This window comes from Mustela putorius, unplaced genomic scaffold (assembly GCF_011764305.1).
Source record: "Mustela putorius furo isolate JIRA1106 unplaced genomic scaffold, ASM1176430v1.1 tig00003913_pilon_pilon_pilon, whole genome shotgun sequence".
Lineage (NCBI taxonomy): Eukaryota > Metazoa > Chordata > Mammalia > Carnivora > Mustelidae > Mustela > Mustela putorius.
Window position 1 is genome coordinate 7,366,103 of NW_025422060.1, and position 17,137 is coordinate 7,383,239.

The 17,137-nt window shown below is 42.1% G+C and overlaps 1 protein-coding gene across 2 annotated transcripts in view; it reads right to left on the reverse strand.

Annotated features, from left to right (window-relative positions):
* The window catches only part of UPF2 (UPF2 regulator of nonsense mediated mRNA decay), a 109,837-nt gene extending 108,845 nt beyond the window's left edge, over window positions 1–992 (reverse strand). For both annotated transcript variants that reach the window (XM_013047030.2, XM_004774903.2), the window contains exon 1: window positions 865–992. The gene's annotated coding sequence lies outside the window, so the exon portion shown is untranslated. The remainder of the gene's footprint in view (window positions 1–864) is intronic.
* Between the last annotated feature and the right edge of the window lie 16,145 nt (window positions 993–17,137).

A 17,137-nucleotide genomic window follows, 5' to 3' on the forward strand; every position in this document is an offset into this window, starting at 1 on the left:
TAAAAGAGCAGGAGAGCTGATGGCCCGGCTCAGTGTACCCCAAATTCATAAGCTGGCTCTGTCTGGTCAACCTGACAACCAAATACCCTGTGATGATCTCCTCAGTTCAAAAGTACCAACGAGAGTTAATACTAGGAGCTTTGGGATGAAGGCGAAGGCAAAGCAAAGAACCCTCAGCCTATGGGACTAAAAAGAAGTAAACCAAATAACTCATGCCCACCCTTCCCAAACACCGAAACCCCTTCCCCTCCACACGTAGCTCCCACAAACCCCTGCTCCTGCTGCACATTCCCATACCCCACACGCTTCCCCGCCACAACTCCCCTTCTTACGAGTACCTACGGTCACCTTCGTTGACCATCCTCGCCCCAACCCTAACTTCTCACCCCACACTCCCTCACCACCCGAGACCGAGACTCTCATGCTGGTCTCCCTACTCCACATCCTCCCACTCAACGCACCCTCCCCACTTCCTCGCCCTCGCTTCCCTCCCGGCTCCCGAAGAGCTTTCCCCAACCTCCCCTCGCTCTACTCCACACCCCCAAACACCTTCACCCCGCCACAGCAGGCTGCCCGCCTTCAGCCCCGAGGCCCAGCGCGGGCATGTGGGGCAGACACCCCCTCGACTGCCCCCCATGTCTGCCCCGGGCCGGGGGCGCCCGCGTTGATGGGAGTCTCCGGGAGAGGGGTCTGAGGAGGACGACGCCGGAGCTGCGGTCCGTCTACTGCTCGCCGCCCCCGGAGCGCTGGGGTGCGGAGTCGCCTCTTGGGTCCCTCAGGGAGTAGGAGTCCAGGCCGGTGCCCCCCGGACCCGCTTCCTCCCGATCGTTGGAGCGGAGGGGAAGGAGGTTCCCCGGGACTCACCTCGAGCCTGTTGTCAACATTAGCCCCGGGTTTCCCAGCACCAACTCCAGCGCTCGGGCTCTCCCCTCCCCTCCCCCCACCTATCTCGCAGCCGAGGGCCCGCCTTCCCTCAGCTCCCCCTCCTCCCTCCGCCCGCCGGCCCTCCCGCCCGCCACTCACCAGCGCGGCCGGGCTGCGAGTGGGGGCGGGGCGGAGGGAGGAGGAAAGAAGGAGGCTGTTCGGACGCTTGCCTGATCGAAAACTGTCCGGGTCTCCCTGCCCCCGGCATATCGATGCCCTTAGTTTAACCCCGAAGTGGCGGATCGCGAGCAAAGGCTCAGACAGGTGCGATGCAGATAGAGACTTGTTCAAATTGTCCACCGGAGAAGAGGAGCCAGTTTTTCAGGCAGGCAATGAACAGGGCAGCCACAACCAGCATATCAAGTGAGGTCCCCAGCGGAGGGGAGGAGTGTTCCAAGGACCGGAGGCAGGAAGTGGATTGGTCGCCAGGAAAGGGAAAGCGCCTGAATTGTAGATGCGCAGGCGCAGGCACTTGGCGGGGGGGCGGCCTAGAATGGGGTGGGGCGGAGCTAACAGGAGGTAAGGAAGGGCGGTGGAACAGTAGGAGAATTACGGAGCGCCATTAAGGACAAATTTGGCCACGTGATTCTCAGGGGAGTTTCCTGGAGCGAACGTAAGGAAGAGGTCTAAGAAGGGAAAGTTTGATTGGACTAATTTAAGGGGTGAGGTTGAAGATTTAGGAAGTTGGAAACCGGAGAAACTAAAGAGTAGGGCTGGTGGGAAAAGTAAAAGTTGGTCGGGAATGGGTCTAGATTTAAAAGTGCCCTAGAAAGACTGCGAAAGTCCCGTGGGGGAATTTCCAGAAGCACTTTTTGGGTGTTCGACATAAAAACAACCCAGAGTGAAGAACAGAGGTTTTTCTCAACCTATCTTAGAAAATACCCTGTCCTAGCAAGCAAATTTTTAAAAAAATTAAAATGGAATGATCTGAGTTACTGAATGTAATCACTCGTCTAAAAAATTGGCTGGTCTTGTCATTTCTTCCAAATGCGAAACCAAGTCAACTTTTTTAAATGGGTGTTCGTTTATCCACACAACTTAACTGCTCTTAAATTGTATATCTCGTCTTTGTATCTGGCCTCCGATTTTTATCAAACCAGTGCTTGAATCTGCTAACATGATCTCACTGGGTGTTCATACTGGTTGGTTTTGAACATGATCTCACTGGATGTTCATACTGGTTGGTTTTGACTGGTGGGGAGCCAAAGGAACAAGGGTGCAAAACTGGTCTTGATTCTTGCTTGACATGTGGCGCCTCACCTGATACAGAAGTCCGCAAAATGAGCGGCTACCAACCTCAAATACATGAGCCTAATCTAGATTGATTTGCATTCAGCTTTTGCCCATTTACCTCTATTCACTGGTTCGCTTTAAAGTTATTAGTAGCAGGCAAATCGCCTTCACAAATTGAGTGTTGATGTTTACTGTACTTAGATTTTTTTTTCCAAAACATTGCTAATAGGTCAATTATTTAAAGGGTAGTGAAAGGGAAAGATATGCTGCTATTCTATACCACTGATTAATGAGTAGGAGGGAGGCACCCGGGTCGCTCAGTCAGTTAAACATTTCGTTATTGATATCAACTCAGGTCTAGATTTCACTATTGTGAATACAAGTCCTGTGTTAAAAATTCAAGTCCTACTTCAAAAAAACAACATAACAGAAGAGAACTGTCCCAAACCACCATAGTGGAGATGGCCACTGCTGTTCTTTCGAAAAGTTTTTCTCATTTTCTCTGCCTACCTTAAGAAAATTTACCTCTATGCTATTAATGAATAAATATGCCTATCCAAGTCGGTCTTTACCTTTCATGAAGTATTAAAAGAAAATCATGTGAATACAGGAATCAAAAGGAGCATTTTTATTGACCTGCTTATTTTAAATTTGTTATTTAATTAATAATCATCATAATCCTATAGGTATTACAATCCCCATTTTATAGAAACTGAGTCACAGATTAATTCAATATCACAAAACTAGTAAACATACTATTACACACAAGTCCAACTCCAAAAACCCAAGCTTTTTCTGATGTATCCCACTGCCTTAATGCCTAGCCTTTTTCATAGACTGAAAACGCTCCCCGTTGTCTTTCTTCCAAAGAAAAATGTCAAAAGCCACCAACACTTTCTGGTGTGAGGATACCATTTGCAATGTCTAACTGGAAGAAATACACTTCTCTGAAGAAGTCATCATTTTTGCATTCTGATAATTCAAACTTCACTATTTGCTGTAACTACATTATAATTAGTTTTTAAGTGTCTATCTAGATATTTCATTATTTGAGCAAATTCTAGAAAATGCCTTTTCCTCTTTGCCTGCTTCAGTTGACAGAACTACACTGAATGAAAAAACGGATATACATATCATTTACATGATACTGTTTTCCATTTAAAACCCAGTTACAATGCTGCTTCGCATTAGAAAGCAAAGGCAAGAGAAAGCAATTACAATTTCAGGGCAGGATAGATCTTAAATTTAAAAAAAAAAAAAAACAGGGCTCATGTGATATGAATTGCCTGGTGCCCTGCTGAATGTGTGCTGTATCTTAAATAAATCTACCTCCATCTTTTAGAAGCTGATGTCTAGTTTGACTAATTTAAGCTAGATTTGTGTCTTTTTGGGGTCTTTTTTTTTGTATTGTATCATCTTTTTTGTTATCTTTTTGTTTTTGTTTTTAAAGATTTTATTTATTTATTTCACAGACAGAGATCACAAGTAGGCAGAGAAGCAGGCAGAGACAGAGAGCGGGGAAAGCAGGCTCCCCACTGAGCAGAGAGCCCGATGTGGGACTCGATCCCAGGACCCTGGGATCATGACTTGAGCCGAAGGCAGAGGCTTTAACCCACTGAGCCACCCAGATGCCCGTCTTTTTGTATTTTTAATGAGAGATATAGAGGAAGTATACTCCTGGGCATAATCCAGTAGGGGGGTAAATATTAATGATGCAGGGAGAAAGAAAAAAGATAACAATGAGCAAAATCCTTGCGGTGGTGAGAAGGAATAGAATCTGAAGTACAAGCAGAAAGAGTGCCTTTGAGGGGCGCCTGGATGGCTGAGTCGGTTAAGCCTCCAACTCTTGGTTTTGGCTCAGGTCCTGATCTCAGGATTGTGAGATGGAGCCCAGGTGTTGGGCTCCATGGGGAGCTTGGAGTGTGCTTGAGATTCTCTTCCTCTCCTGCTGTTCCTGCCCCCACACAGCCTCCACTCTCCCTCTCTCTCTCTAAGATTTTATTAAAGATAATAAAATCTTTTTTTAAAATTTAAAGATAATAAAATATTTTTTAAAAAGATTTAATTATTTGAGAAAGAGAGAAAGGGAGAGCACAAGCAGAGGGAGAGGGAGAAGAAGACTCCCCACTGAGCAGGGAGCCCAAAGCAGGGCTTGATCCTAGGACCCTAGGATCACGACCTGAGCTGAAGGCTGAGACTTAACTGACTGAGCCATCCAGGCGCCCTAAATTTATAAATCTTAAGGGGAAAAAAGAAGAAGGAGAAGGAGAAGAAAGAGTGCTTTATAGAAGCAATGGCATTTCCACAAGACATAAGAGAGAAAACAAAGATGAATGCATGGACAGATAGGTTTATAGACTTGGAAGGGGAATTGTAAAGGACTTCCTCCTAGATCATGAAATTGGAAGCAAGGTCATCAGCTAAGAGTGGGGTAAGGGAGAGATTGGGGGAGGTTGAAAAGAGGGGGAAAATAGAAAAGAGACAGCTTGAAGAGCATGAAAGCAATGGAGATACATATTAAGGATTGCTGCTGACACTACCTGGTGTTTCTGATCATGAATTTTAAAACTATGTAGCCTGCATATGCCAATTTCTCCAGAATAGCTTTAGTCAAGGCTGTGGCTTTCCTCCCCACCCCCACCATGAGAGTGATGACAAAGAAAGTGAAAAGTAGGGGGTTTGTGTGTGTGCAAGAAGATGATAGTCATGAAGGATCGTGGAATCTCAGCTAGGTTTGGAGGGAAGTTAAGGGGAATGAGGTATATGTGTGAGTGTGGTTGGAGTTAATGGATTAAGAGGAGTAGAGATTGCCAAGAAAATGGTGATGAAAGAGCTGTTTAATAACAAAAAATTAACTGAGTCAATTTGAAGATCTAATTGGCCTTGTTAAATGATTCATGAATCAGGCAGCATCCCATCTAGCAAACAGAAAAAAGCTTTATCAAGCTGTAGAAAAGGGACAGTGTTTAAAGCAAAGAGGGGAATAAAGGAAATTATTAGCAAAGAATTCATCGCTTTAGACAAGTTAACCCTCCTGAGGAGAAGAAGTGGTTTATCAGTATGTTTTCTACTACTGACCAGGAAATTCCATGTTGACTGGCTAAAGGTTACGTTCCTGTGGGGATTGCAACTGCAATTAGGTTTAGCATTAAGTCTTGGTTTGCTGAAGGGAGCAACTCCATGTGGGGCCCGTACTTTTCTTCTTAACAAAGCCAAGAACTTTAGTGAATTAAAGGGGACAAATGAGGACATCAGAATGTTGTTCTGGAGAGCTGCAGAGACTGGGACTATAGACGGAATGAACAAATCCAGAGGAGCTGAGGCTTTTGAAAGAGGATGAAAGAGAACTGGTCCATGGAAAGCAAGATGCATGCATCTCTGAAGTCAGACTACGTGAATTCAAATTCTAGTTCCAAAATACACCGGCTATTTGAGTGTGGGCTACTTCTTTAACCAGTGTAGATCACAGCTCTTAATTCTTAAAAAATCTTGATAATAGGGGCATCTGGGTGACTCAGTTGGTTAAGCAGCCGACTCTTTCAGCTCAGGTGATCTCAGGGTCATGAGATTGAGCCCCATGTTGACTCAATGCTGGGCCTGGAGTCAGCTTGGGATTCTCTCTCTCCCTCTCCCTCTGCTCCAACTCCTGCTCGCATGCCACCCATCCCTTAAATATATAAATACATACATACATACATAAAATATTTTAAAAATTTGATAATAACAGTACTTTTTCATAGGGCTTTGTGAACAGTAAATGAGGTGATTCAAAAAAAGAATCACAGTGAAAAAAAAGTGAGCAAAAAAGTGCTCACAGTGTATGCTCTGTGTTAGCTGGTACTAAGCCATTTCGGAAATAGGAAATACAAGCATCTAAATGGCTTTGCAGTCCAAGTAAATAGTGCTTCAGTAGTCCTTAACTCTGGTATGATACCAGTGTGACTGAAATCTTTACTCCAAGCACCGGAAATCTGTGCTAATAACACAATTTGAAAATGAAAATTAGGGGCGCCTGGGTGGCTCAGTGGGTTAAGCCTCTCCCTTCGGCTCAGGTCATGATATCAGGGCGCTGGGATCGAGCCCCGCATTGGGCTCTCTGCTCAGCATGGAGCCTGCTTCCTCCTCTCTCTCTGCCTGCCTCTCTGCCTACTTGTGATCTCTCTCCGTCAAATAAATAAATAAAATTTTAAATAAATAAATAAATAAGAAAATGAAAATTAAAAAGGGGGAAAAAATCAAATCACCACAATGTATACTTTATTTTACAATTTTATTTTTCAATTATACCCCAATAAAGCTGGCAGGGGGAGGAGGGAAAAGGATGGGATTTCTCAGCTATTGTAACCAGTAAAGGCAGAGGCTTATAAATCACATTTCTTTTTATTTTTTTTTAAAGATTTTACTTATTTATTTGTCAGAGAGAGAGCGAGCGAGAGTGAGCACAGGCAGACAGAGAGGCAGGCAGAGTCAGAGGGAGAGGCAGACTCCCTGCGGAGCAAGGAGCCCGATGTGGGACTCGATCCCAGGACAGTGGGATCATGACCTGAGCCACCCAGGCGTCCCATAAATCACATTTCTAATTCTGGTTTCATGTTGATGAGGGAGCAGGAGGCTGGCTGAGAACAGAGCAGGGGCTGGCACCTTGCACCCCCTCTCTCCCACTCCCCTTGGTAATATGTGTGACATTTCACAGGCACCCCTGACTGCCCTAAAAGAAGAGCAAATGGTTATCTTGCAGAGATCACAGTCCTGCAAGGCAGGAGTCTCTCTTGGTTTACAAATGTCCTTGAGATTTACAACAAAGAAGTTGCCTTATCAATAGCCCAATTTCCAAAGATACATAACTCAGTTCCTCAAGCCCTAACGTCACCCTCCCCTCCATAAAAAAAAACCGAAGGAGATGGAGGTAGAAGGAAAAGTAAATAAAGTTAAATTTCTTTTAAAGACCTAAATCTCACTAACAAGGACATTTGATAGCAGGAATGTAACATTCCACCAGGAGACTCCCAATTGTCTTTATGTTAGTGCCTCATTAGAGGGAAAGTGGCCTTGGCTTGATAGTAACCAGGCCTTCCATATCCTGACAGTCTTCTTTATCCCAATAGCCCTTCTGAACAACCCTTTGTCCTCACCTACCCAATTCCTGTGTATATAACCAGCCACTCCTCACAACCCGGGGCAGCAGCATCTCCGTCTGCCCATGGGTCCTGTCCCCGTGCTTTAATAAACCACCATTTTGCACCAAAGATGTCTTAAGAATTCTTTCTTTAGTCGTCAGCTCCGAACCTCACCCCACCGAACCTGACTTAGGTTCTGGGACTTCATCAATGTCCGTTGGTCTAGGAGAATAACCAATCTCATTGGAGCAGGGAGTGTGAGAAAGGTAACCCTATGTCTTATTGTCTTAATTTAATTCCCAACCCATATTTCTAAGACTTTGCTGTAGAACAACTGTGATGAAATACTCCGCATACACCTCAAACCTAAAATGTCCAAAATTGAACTTCATCTTGGTCTCCAACTCCACCTACTTCTTTTATTTTTCTTCTTTCAGTTAATGGTCTTAAAGGGGATCAGGATATGTCACCCCAAAATATGGCACTTTGGCACAATGATTATTTTGGGCTGAAGGCAACTGAGAATCAACAGATGCAGGAAGAATTCTCTAAATCTCTCCTTATCTGCCTAAAAGCAGAGCCTGAATCTCCCTTTGTGAAGGTGTCTGCTCCCCCACCCCAACCCCAGTGCCTGGAAGAAGAAATCTCTGGTGATAGACAGTCAACACCCAGGAAGGTTTGCATACACAGATGGGACTGATCTTCCTTCACTTCCCCACGTATTTCCAAGTCACTCCCATACTTAGTTGTCATTAAAGACCACAGCCCCTTCTCCTTTGTTAAAATGGTGTGTAAACACTGAGTCTAATTGCTTCTTTGTGTTTCGCTTCTTTTTTGTGAACTCTTATGCATGTAAATATTAATAAAAACAGTGTTCCCTCTCTCCTCTTGATCTGCCCTTTGTTAGTGTAATTCACACACTTCCAAATGAAGAACGTAAAAGTGGAGAGGAAAGGTATTTCCTCTCCAGTACTTAGGTAGTCCTCACTCCTCATCCCTTGTCCAAATGCAACTGATAGATCTCAGAAAGATCTTGCCCTGGTCCTCATCTATATCCCCACCCCCACAGCCTTAGTTCCTAGCCACATAACTCAAACCCACACTGCTGACAACCATCTCCTAGTTCTCCTTCCTAATTGCTTCTACTCTTGCCCTCTACGGACCTTGGAGAGTATTAGATCATTTAACCCCCTTCGATGGCAATTGTCCCCAAACCTTCTTGATCATACAATCATATGGGGAGGGGTGGAGGTCATCCTCATAATCCATGTATATTTACTTAGATACAAATTGTGTACACAAATATATACATAATAGTACCTTCCCCCAAATAGAAAAGGTAAGAATTAAAAAAACAACAACAATGAAAACTGAAAAAATAGAAGTTCCAGTATTTGTGTCTAAGGAAATAATTTTACCTCTTTATGCCAACCCACTTTGGAAGTCACTGATTTACAGGGTAACCTTCTGAGTCTTTAGCAGGAGCCCTTAATAATGCATAGCTCTTATTTATATGTCTAGTCTCACTTCATGCTACTTCCACCACAGGTCTAAGTTCTAGTTACAACAGTAACCTGCATAGACTGGACTTCCTCTTCCCTTAGTGCACATACTACACTTCCGTCTAGAATGCCCTTTCTCCCACGAATGTTTCCTAACTAGGAGCTCAAGGATTATTTCCCTAAGGAACCCATTCTTTATCACCACCTGCCCCTCTCTGGCTTACCATAGCAGTCTCTGAACATCTCTATTATAACATTAATTATGTTATATTGAAATGATTTATTTATATTTGTTTTCTCATTAAAACTGTGAGCTCCTTGAAGATATGATTTATAGATTATTAATCTTTCTGTCCTGGAGCCGTAGAAGACACTTAATAATTTTTTTAAAAGATTTTATTTATTTATTTGACAGAGATCACAAGTAGTCAGAGAGGCAGGCAGAGAGAGAGGAAGAAGCAGGCTCCCTGCTGAGCAGAGAGCCCGATGTGGGACTCGATCCCAGGACCCTGGGATCATGACCTGAGCCAAAGGCAGAGGCTTAACCCACTGAGCCACCCAGGCACCCCAAAACTTAATAATATTTTGATAGAAAGAATTATTAAGTGAATAAATATGAGGGGATTAGAATATTCTACTCCAAAATATGCCACTTTGGCATATGGATTTTGAGCTGAAGGCAGTTATTAAGGCAGAATTAACAGATGCACAAAGAAGCCTTCTCAGACTTTCCATTATCTGATTGAAAGTATAAACTTCTATGAAATGAGGACTTCCATTGATCCTCTCTCTGAGAGATTTGTGACTATGAAGAAGATGGAAAGTTGACACCAAGATGAGTCTGGACAAACAAACCTTACTAAAACAAGTCATTTGTCCCGTTCATTTCCACGTATATTTACCTTTCCACAACTTAACTGCCCCTGGAAGTCCAAACTCCCTTTGTCCAGTCACTTTTCCACAATTTATCACCCTTTAAATGGGATGTAAGCACCTGAATCTACTTCTTTAGGTTTTCATTTCTTTTCTGTGTAGCCTCTTTGCATGTAAAATTAAAAACATCCATTGAGGGGCGCCTGGGTGGCTCAGTGGGTTAAGGCCTCTGCCTTTAGCTCAGGTCATGGTCTCAGGGTCCTGGGGTCGAGCCCTGCATGGGGCTATCTGCTCAGTGGGGAGCCTGCTTCCTCCTCTCTCCCTGCCTGCCTCTCTGACTACTTGTGATCTCTGTCTATCAAATAAATAAATAAAATCTTTGAAAAAATAAAAAACATCCATTGAAGTTGTATGCCATTTCCTCCTTTAATCTGTCTTCTGTCAGTTTAATTCACATTCATCAGATACAACACCTAAGAGAGTAGAGGAAAAACTTTCCTCTTCTACAAAAGCTCTCGGGGTGCCTGGGTGGCTCAGTGGTTTAGGCCTCTGCCTTCAGCTCAGGTCATGATCTCAGGGTCCTGGGATCGAGCCCCACATCGGGCTCTCTGTTCAGCAGGGGAGCCTGCTTCTCCCTCTCTCTCTGCCTGCCTCTCTGCCTACTTGTGATCTCTCTCTGTCTATCAAATAAATAAATAAAAATCTTTAAAAAAAAAAAAAAAAAAGAACTCTACAAAAGCTCTCGTGGAAGAGGGAGAAAAATCTGTGTACTGAGGTAGGAATGTAGGATTAAACTAGAGTGAAAAGAACACATTATTTTAGATCAAACAATCATAGACTGCAGTTTCATTTTTATTTACCAAGCAATGTACCAATGCTTAGCAGCCCAAATATAGGCCCCTATACTCCTCTTCATGATTTGCATTACAACTAATTCAAGTTTTTTTTTTAAGATTTTATTTATTTATTTGACAGACAGAGATCACAAATAGGCAGAGAGGCAGGCAGAGAGGAGGAAGCAGGCTCCCCGCTGAGCAGAGAGCCCGATGTGGGACTCGATCCCAGGACCCTGGGATCATGACCTGAGCCAAAGGCGGGGCTTAACCCACTGAGCCACCCAGGCACCCCAACTAATTCAAGTTTTTAATACTGAGTGATTCAATGGATAAATGGAGAGAAAAAAACAGATGCCTCTTTTTTAGTGTGCCTAACACATTAATCCACCCAATGATCCTATTTGGTTATTTTCCTTGTTTTTAGAGATGGGAAAACTAGGGTGTAGTGTAGTTAGATAATGTACACAGGATGACATAGCTGCTAAATAGAATCTCCATTCTTGTCTGGACTTTCTGATTCCAATGCTCATGCTCATATGCAGTATTTCTTTCCATTCCTAGAATGGAAATTCCTAGAATTCCATTTTTATTGGATTTCCCACTATATATACCTGCGTTCCACACATGTAATAATATTCATACCTGTTTTTACACAGTTACACAGAATATAGAATAAGAACAGACATGATTTTATAATCTAGTTCTAACAAGGCCGACCAGTACATATAATAAAACAAAAATGTCTGCCTGGGTCAGACCAGTGTATGGCTAAATCTATACCCATGATAACACAAAGGGAAGAGGAAGGGCTGGAAATCAATCACCGGGTGTCTGGGCTTGGAGCCTGGCTACTGTACATGTAACACAATGAAACTAGGGCAAGTCACTTGTAACCTGTGACTCAGATGCTTTATTTTAAAAATCAGTAGATTAGGTTTTATGATCCCTAACTTCAATATTTTAATTTAATTTTGGCAACACCTCTTGTCATTCCTTCCAAGTGTTTAAGAATCCAAATGAGAAGTGGTTGCCTTGGGGCACCTGGGTGGCTCAGTGGGTTAAGCCGCTGCCTTCGGCTCAGGTCATGATCTCAGGGTTCTGGGATCGAGTCCCGCGTTGGCCTCTCTGCTCAGCAGGGGGCCTGCTTCCCTTCCTCTCTCTCTGCCTGCCTCTCTGCCTATTTGTGATTTCTCTCTGTCAAAATAATCAAATAAAATATTTTAAAAAAAAAAAGAGAGAAGTGGTTGCCTTCATAACCCAGATGATATTGTCACAATGAGAAATAGAACTGGGGGGAAAAGTTATTGCCTAAAGAGTCTGACATCACTTCACTTCTTGTGTCAGTTGCTAAGGGTAAAAGAATGGGTGTAGTTTCCAACTTATTTTTCTTTGGGAAGATTTTATACTGCAGACATATTGTGTATACATTATACTTCCCTAAGTTTTTCTGATAAAAGCTGTATAAATAGCCATTCCATTTTGTTTTGCCCTCTTTCTTACATCTTCATGAAAGACTCATCTAAACACTTTGGATTGAATTTTTCATATGCAACATTCAATATCAGTTTGATGATAATAATAATAAGCAAGGGGTGCCTGAGTATCTCTGTCAGTTAGGGGTCCAAATCTTGATTTTTGGCTCAGGTCATGACCTCAGGGTTGTGGGATCGAGCTCTGCATTAGACTCCACACTGGGTGTGGAGCCTGTTTAGGATTCTCTCTTTCTCTCCCTCTGCCCCTTCCTCTACACTTGCACGCATGCACTCTCTCTCTCAAAATAATGATCATGATGATAAACTAATAATAACAGCTATCATCTTTTTGTACTATTTTGCAAGTTCTCTACAACTGTTCTCTTTTAAATTTTTAAACAGTGCAATCATAATACAGCTGACCTTACTCACTATGTGTCAGGCATTGTTCTAAACATTTTACATGCTCTAATTATTTAATCCTCACAATAATCCAATGTGATAAATACTATTAAGCTCATTTCACTAATGGGAAAAATGAGGGATAGAGAAATTAGGGAACCTGCCCACGCTCCCAGCTGGTCAATGATAGAGCCAAGATTAGGAGTCAGGCAGTTTAGAGGAAGTTATTTAGCCATGAGCCTAGACTAGCTTTCTCTAAGATAGGCATAATTATCTCTATTTCCAGGTGGAAAGTGAGATGTGTTCCACCATGAAATGTGACCAATACTAGCTATGCAGTCACACAGTTAATAACGGGCAGAGCTAGAATTTGAGCCTACATGTGTCCGTTCAAAAGCCCTGTTTCCTCACAATTCTCTGATTGTATCTTGTTTTCTTTGTGGTGACTCCTCCTTCTTATCCCAACTTTAAACTTTTCAGTTCTTCAGAATTTTAAACCTAAGCTTTCTCATCATATCCAGGTTCTCAATAGCATCTGTACATTGAAAACTGTCAAATGTGTTTTTTTCAGTCCCTGCTTTTCTTCTGAATTCTGATAGGTGCATCCATCTGCCTAGTTGACAGAGCTACTTAGTATCCCAGGTAAAACTCAAATGTCCCAAGTGAACTTTGCCAAGTTTGTTCCCCTTCCACTCTTCCTTATCTCAGTCAATGGCATCAATATCAACTCAGTTGCTCTAGAAGCAAAGCAAAGAAGGGGGCAGTGGATGGGTCGCTTACCTTGTAGACGTTTTCTGAAGGAGCCATGTTCACAAATACTTTTTAAAGACAATATATTGACATCACAGTTGTTACGACTCTGATGGAATGATGTAAAAGGAAGGAAAGTGAAAGTAACACCATGATACAAGTAGAGAATATGATTTTTTAAGAGGGTACTTTAAAAATATACTTCCCTGGGGCACCTGGGTGGCTCAGTTGGTTAAGCAACTGCCTTCGGCTCAGGTCATGATCCTGGCGTCCCAGGATCAAGTCCCACATCAGGCCCTGTGCTCATCAGGGAGCCAGTTTCTCCCTCGCCCCTTTCATGCTCACTCACTCTCTCTCTCTCTCAAATAAATAAAATCTTCATATATATATATTTCACTAAGCAGTAGGAAAGTATAAGGAGCTTGTTAGAACTTGACGTTGCCCTTGAGTTATCCATGCTTGACACTTCATTTTGCCCAATTCCTGTTTCATTTTCAAAGTTTCAGTTTATATAATCTTCCAGACTAGATAATATTCCCCTCAGTTATTTAGTTTCATAGCACTTATACCCATCCTTCATGGTTCTTTTATACTTATAATGAATTATTTGTGTGATTACTATACTTCTATCTGAGATTGTAAGCTCCTGAATGTAGGAACCATGTCTAACTTCTTCACTTTTATATTCCAAAGCATCTAGCCCAATGCATATAGTAGGCACTTGTTAACTGTTAATTCAGTAAGTAAATGCCTACTACTTTCCATTGGATGAATATATGCCAGATTGATTTCCAATAAAGTAAAACAATGTCATTCTTCTACTGTGTAGGGTAGAAGATGGGAGTCATTGAGTTATAGAGAATTGGAAGTACTCTCACAGGGCACTCAAGATATACAAGCGAACAGTTAAAAAAAAAATCATTATCCCCACTCAAACATTTTATTTTGGGAGATAAGATAAGCAGAGAAAAAAATGTTCAACTGAAGATACTGCCTCTATGTGTTACAGGAATTCAGGAGAGGAATTGGCAGATTAGTTAGCAGTTTTGCAAAATATTGGGTGGGAGAGCTGGGCAGGAAGTCTCAATGGTGACAGATAGACTTTCTGCAAGAGTGTAGAGATGAAAGTCAGAAGTTGGAAAAGGGGGTGTTTGGGTGGCTCAGTCAGTTAAGTGTTTGACTCTTGGTTTTGGCTTAGGTTGTGAGATCAAACCCCGTGTCTGGCACCATGCTCAGTGTGGAGTCTGCTTGAGAATCTCTCTCCCTCTCCTTCTGCCCCTACCCTCATTCATGTGCACTATTTCTCTCATATAAATAAACAAATCTTTAAAAACAAAACAAAACAAAAGAAGTTGGAAAAGGAAAATGACTGAAAAAGGATTCAGAAGAGAAACAGAAAAGATAGAGGACTAACAAGACAGAGTGTTGTAGCCAGTGAAAGAGTTACATGAGACAATGCATGGGTGACAGGCCAAAATGATGAGTACGGTGCACCCTTCAGTCATACATTTCTAGAAGTGGTCATGTGGTCACAGGCTGTGGTAGATGGCCTCCAAGACAGCACTCAAGGATGCCCACTTCCTGCTCTTCACACCCTCATGTAATCCCCTTCCCTTGAACATAGGCTGGGTTTAGCGACTTAATTCTAGTGAGTATAGTACAGAAGTGATGGTGTGTTGGTATTAATGCTAGTTTACAAAATCTTGGAACTTTCTCTCTCTTCCTCTCTCCCTGAGCACAGCCAACTGCCATGTTTTGACCTACTCTTTGGAAAGGTCCACACAGCAAAGAACTGAGGGAGGCTTCTGGCCAACAGCCAATGAGGAATTCAATCCTGCCAACAACCACATGGGTGAAATATAAGTTGATTCTCCTCCAGATGAGTCTTCAGATGAAATCACAATCCCAACCTGCAGTCTGAATGCAAACTTTGTGAGAGGTGTTGAGCTCCAGGTACTGAGCTAAGCTTTGTCTGGATTACTGACCTACAAAAACTGTGAGATAATATGCTTGTTGTTTCAAGTTACTACATTATGGGGTAATTAGTTGTACAGCAACAGACAACTAATATGATAATAATAAGAATTATTATTATTATTTTTAAAGATTTTATTTTTAAGGGATCTCTACACCCAACATGGGGCTCAAACTCACAACCCCAAGACCAAGAGTCACATGCTCCACCAACTGAGCCAGGCAGGTGCGATAATTACTGAAATTATTTTTAATGTTATATGTTATATACATATACTTTATAAATATATTTTATAAGTTATATATATTTCACAATGTAGGGAGGAAACTCATGAGAACAAAGAAAAGATCTTTGCTACTAGCCAGAGGGGAAAAAAGATATTAAGAAGTAGTCATTTTTTAAGGAATTTCTATTAATCAGGGAAGAAATGAGATTAAGTAATAGCAATAGAGAAAAAAGAGTTATTTTTTAAGCTAAAGGATTCATTCAAGTAAATTTTGCCTTTCTTTTTTAATTTCACCTTTTGCTCCTCAGTTTCCAGGGTCAGAATAGTTGGTTATGTGTACCTTACTCTTAACATCTCAAATAAAAGTGGGCAGGGGAAAGAAAGAAAATGAAATTTGTTACTTTTGGCAATAGATACATTTTGGGGTATATGTAAAAAGGAACAATGTGTTTATGTGCCCTGTTATCATGATAATTTGAGAATTCCTTTCACCAGAAAGTTGCTGCTGCAAGAAATTAGTCCACTTTCAAAAGTATAAATTCTAGCATGCACAGTGCTTCAAATAATAGGGCAAAGAACTCAAGAAAAGACCTTTCTTCAAAAATAAAATAGGCCTGGGGCCCTGAGTGACTTAGTTGGTTAAGCATCTGACTCTAGATTTTAGCTCAGCTCCTGGTCTCAGAATGTGAGATCAAGCCCCTCATTGACTCTGGGCTAGATGTGGAGCCTGCTTGCCCCTCCCCCACACTTGCTCTCTTTCTTTCAAAAATAAATAAAATAAAATAAAATAGTTCTGTTTCTAGCCTGGTGAATTGACCATTCCCGTATTTGAACATTCTATTAATGAGACAGAATTAACCATACAAAGAAAGAAAAACTTTATCACTCTACCCTTCTAGACTCTCTGCCTGGGGTCCTGCAAATTAGATGGACAAAAGACAGATTAACAAGCGAAAACCAGAGTTTATCAACATATGCACTACCTGCATGCACACAGGGGAGAAATTCAGTGATGAATAACACAAAAGCAGTGGTTAGAACTTGGGCTTATATAGCATCTTAACAAAAGAACAACGAATTTGCAGAAAAGATGAAAGAAAGGAAACAGGGTTTAGGTTTTTAGGGGTGGCAGATTGTGAGAAGGTAGATATACGGTAGGCGCCAATGGAAGATAAGGTTTGTTTTAATGAGTTTCTTATGTAGATTCCTCTGGTGCCTTCTCTGGGCTGATTAGAGTCTATAGTTGTCTCCAGTGGTTAAGAATCATCCTGCCTGGGCGCCTGGGTGGCTCAGTGGGTTAAGCCGCTGCCTTCGGCTCAGGTCATGATCTCAGGGTCCTAGGATCAAGTCCTGCATCGGGCTCTCTGCTCAGCAGGGAGCCTGCTTCCCTCTGTCTCTCTCTGCCTGCCTCTCCATCTACTTGTGATCTCTCTCTGTCAAATAAATAAAGAAAAAAAAAAAGAATCATCCTGCCTGATGATATGATACTATACGTGGAAAACCCAAAAGACTCCACTCCAACTCTGCTAGAACTTGTACAGGAATTCAGTAAAGTGTCAGGATATAAAGTCAATGCACAGAAATCAGTTGCATTTCTTTACACCAACAACAAGACAGAAGAAAGAGAAATTAAGAAGTCCATCCCATTTACAATTGCACCCAAAACCATAAGATACCTAGGAATAAACCTAACCAAAGAGGCAAAGAATCTATACTCAGAAAACTATAAAATACTCAAGAAAGAAATTGAGGAAGACACAAAGAAAAGGGAAAATGTTCCATGCTCATGAATTGGAAGAACAAATATTGTGAAAATGTCTATGCTAC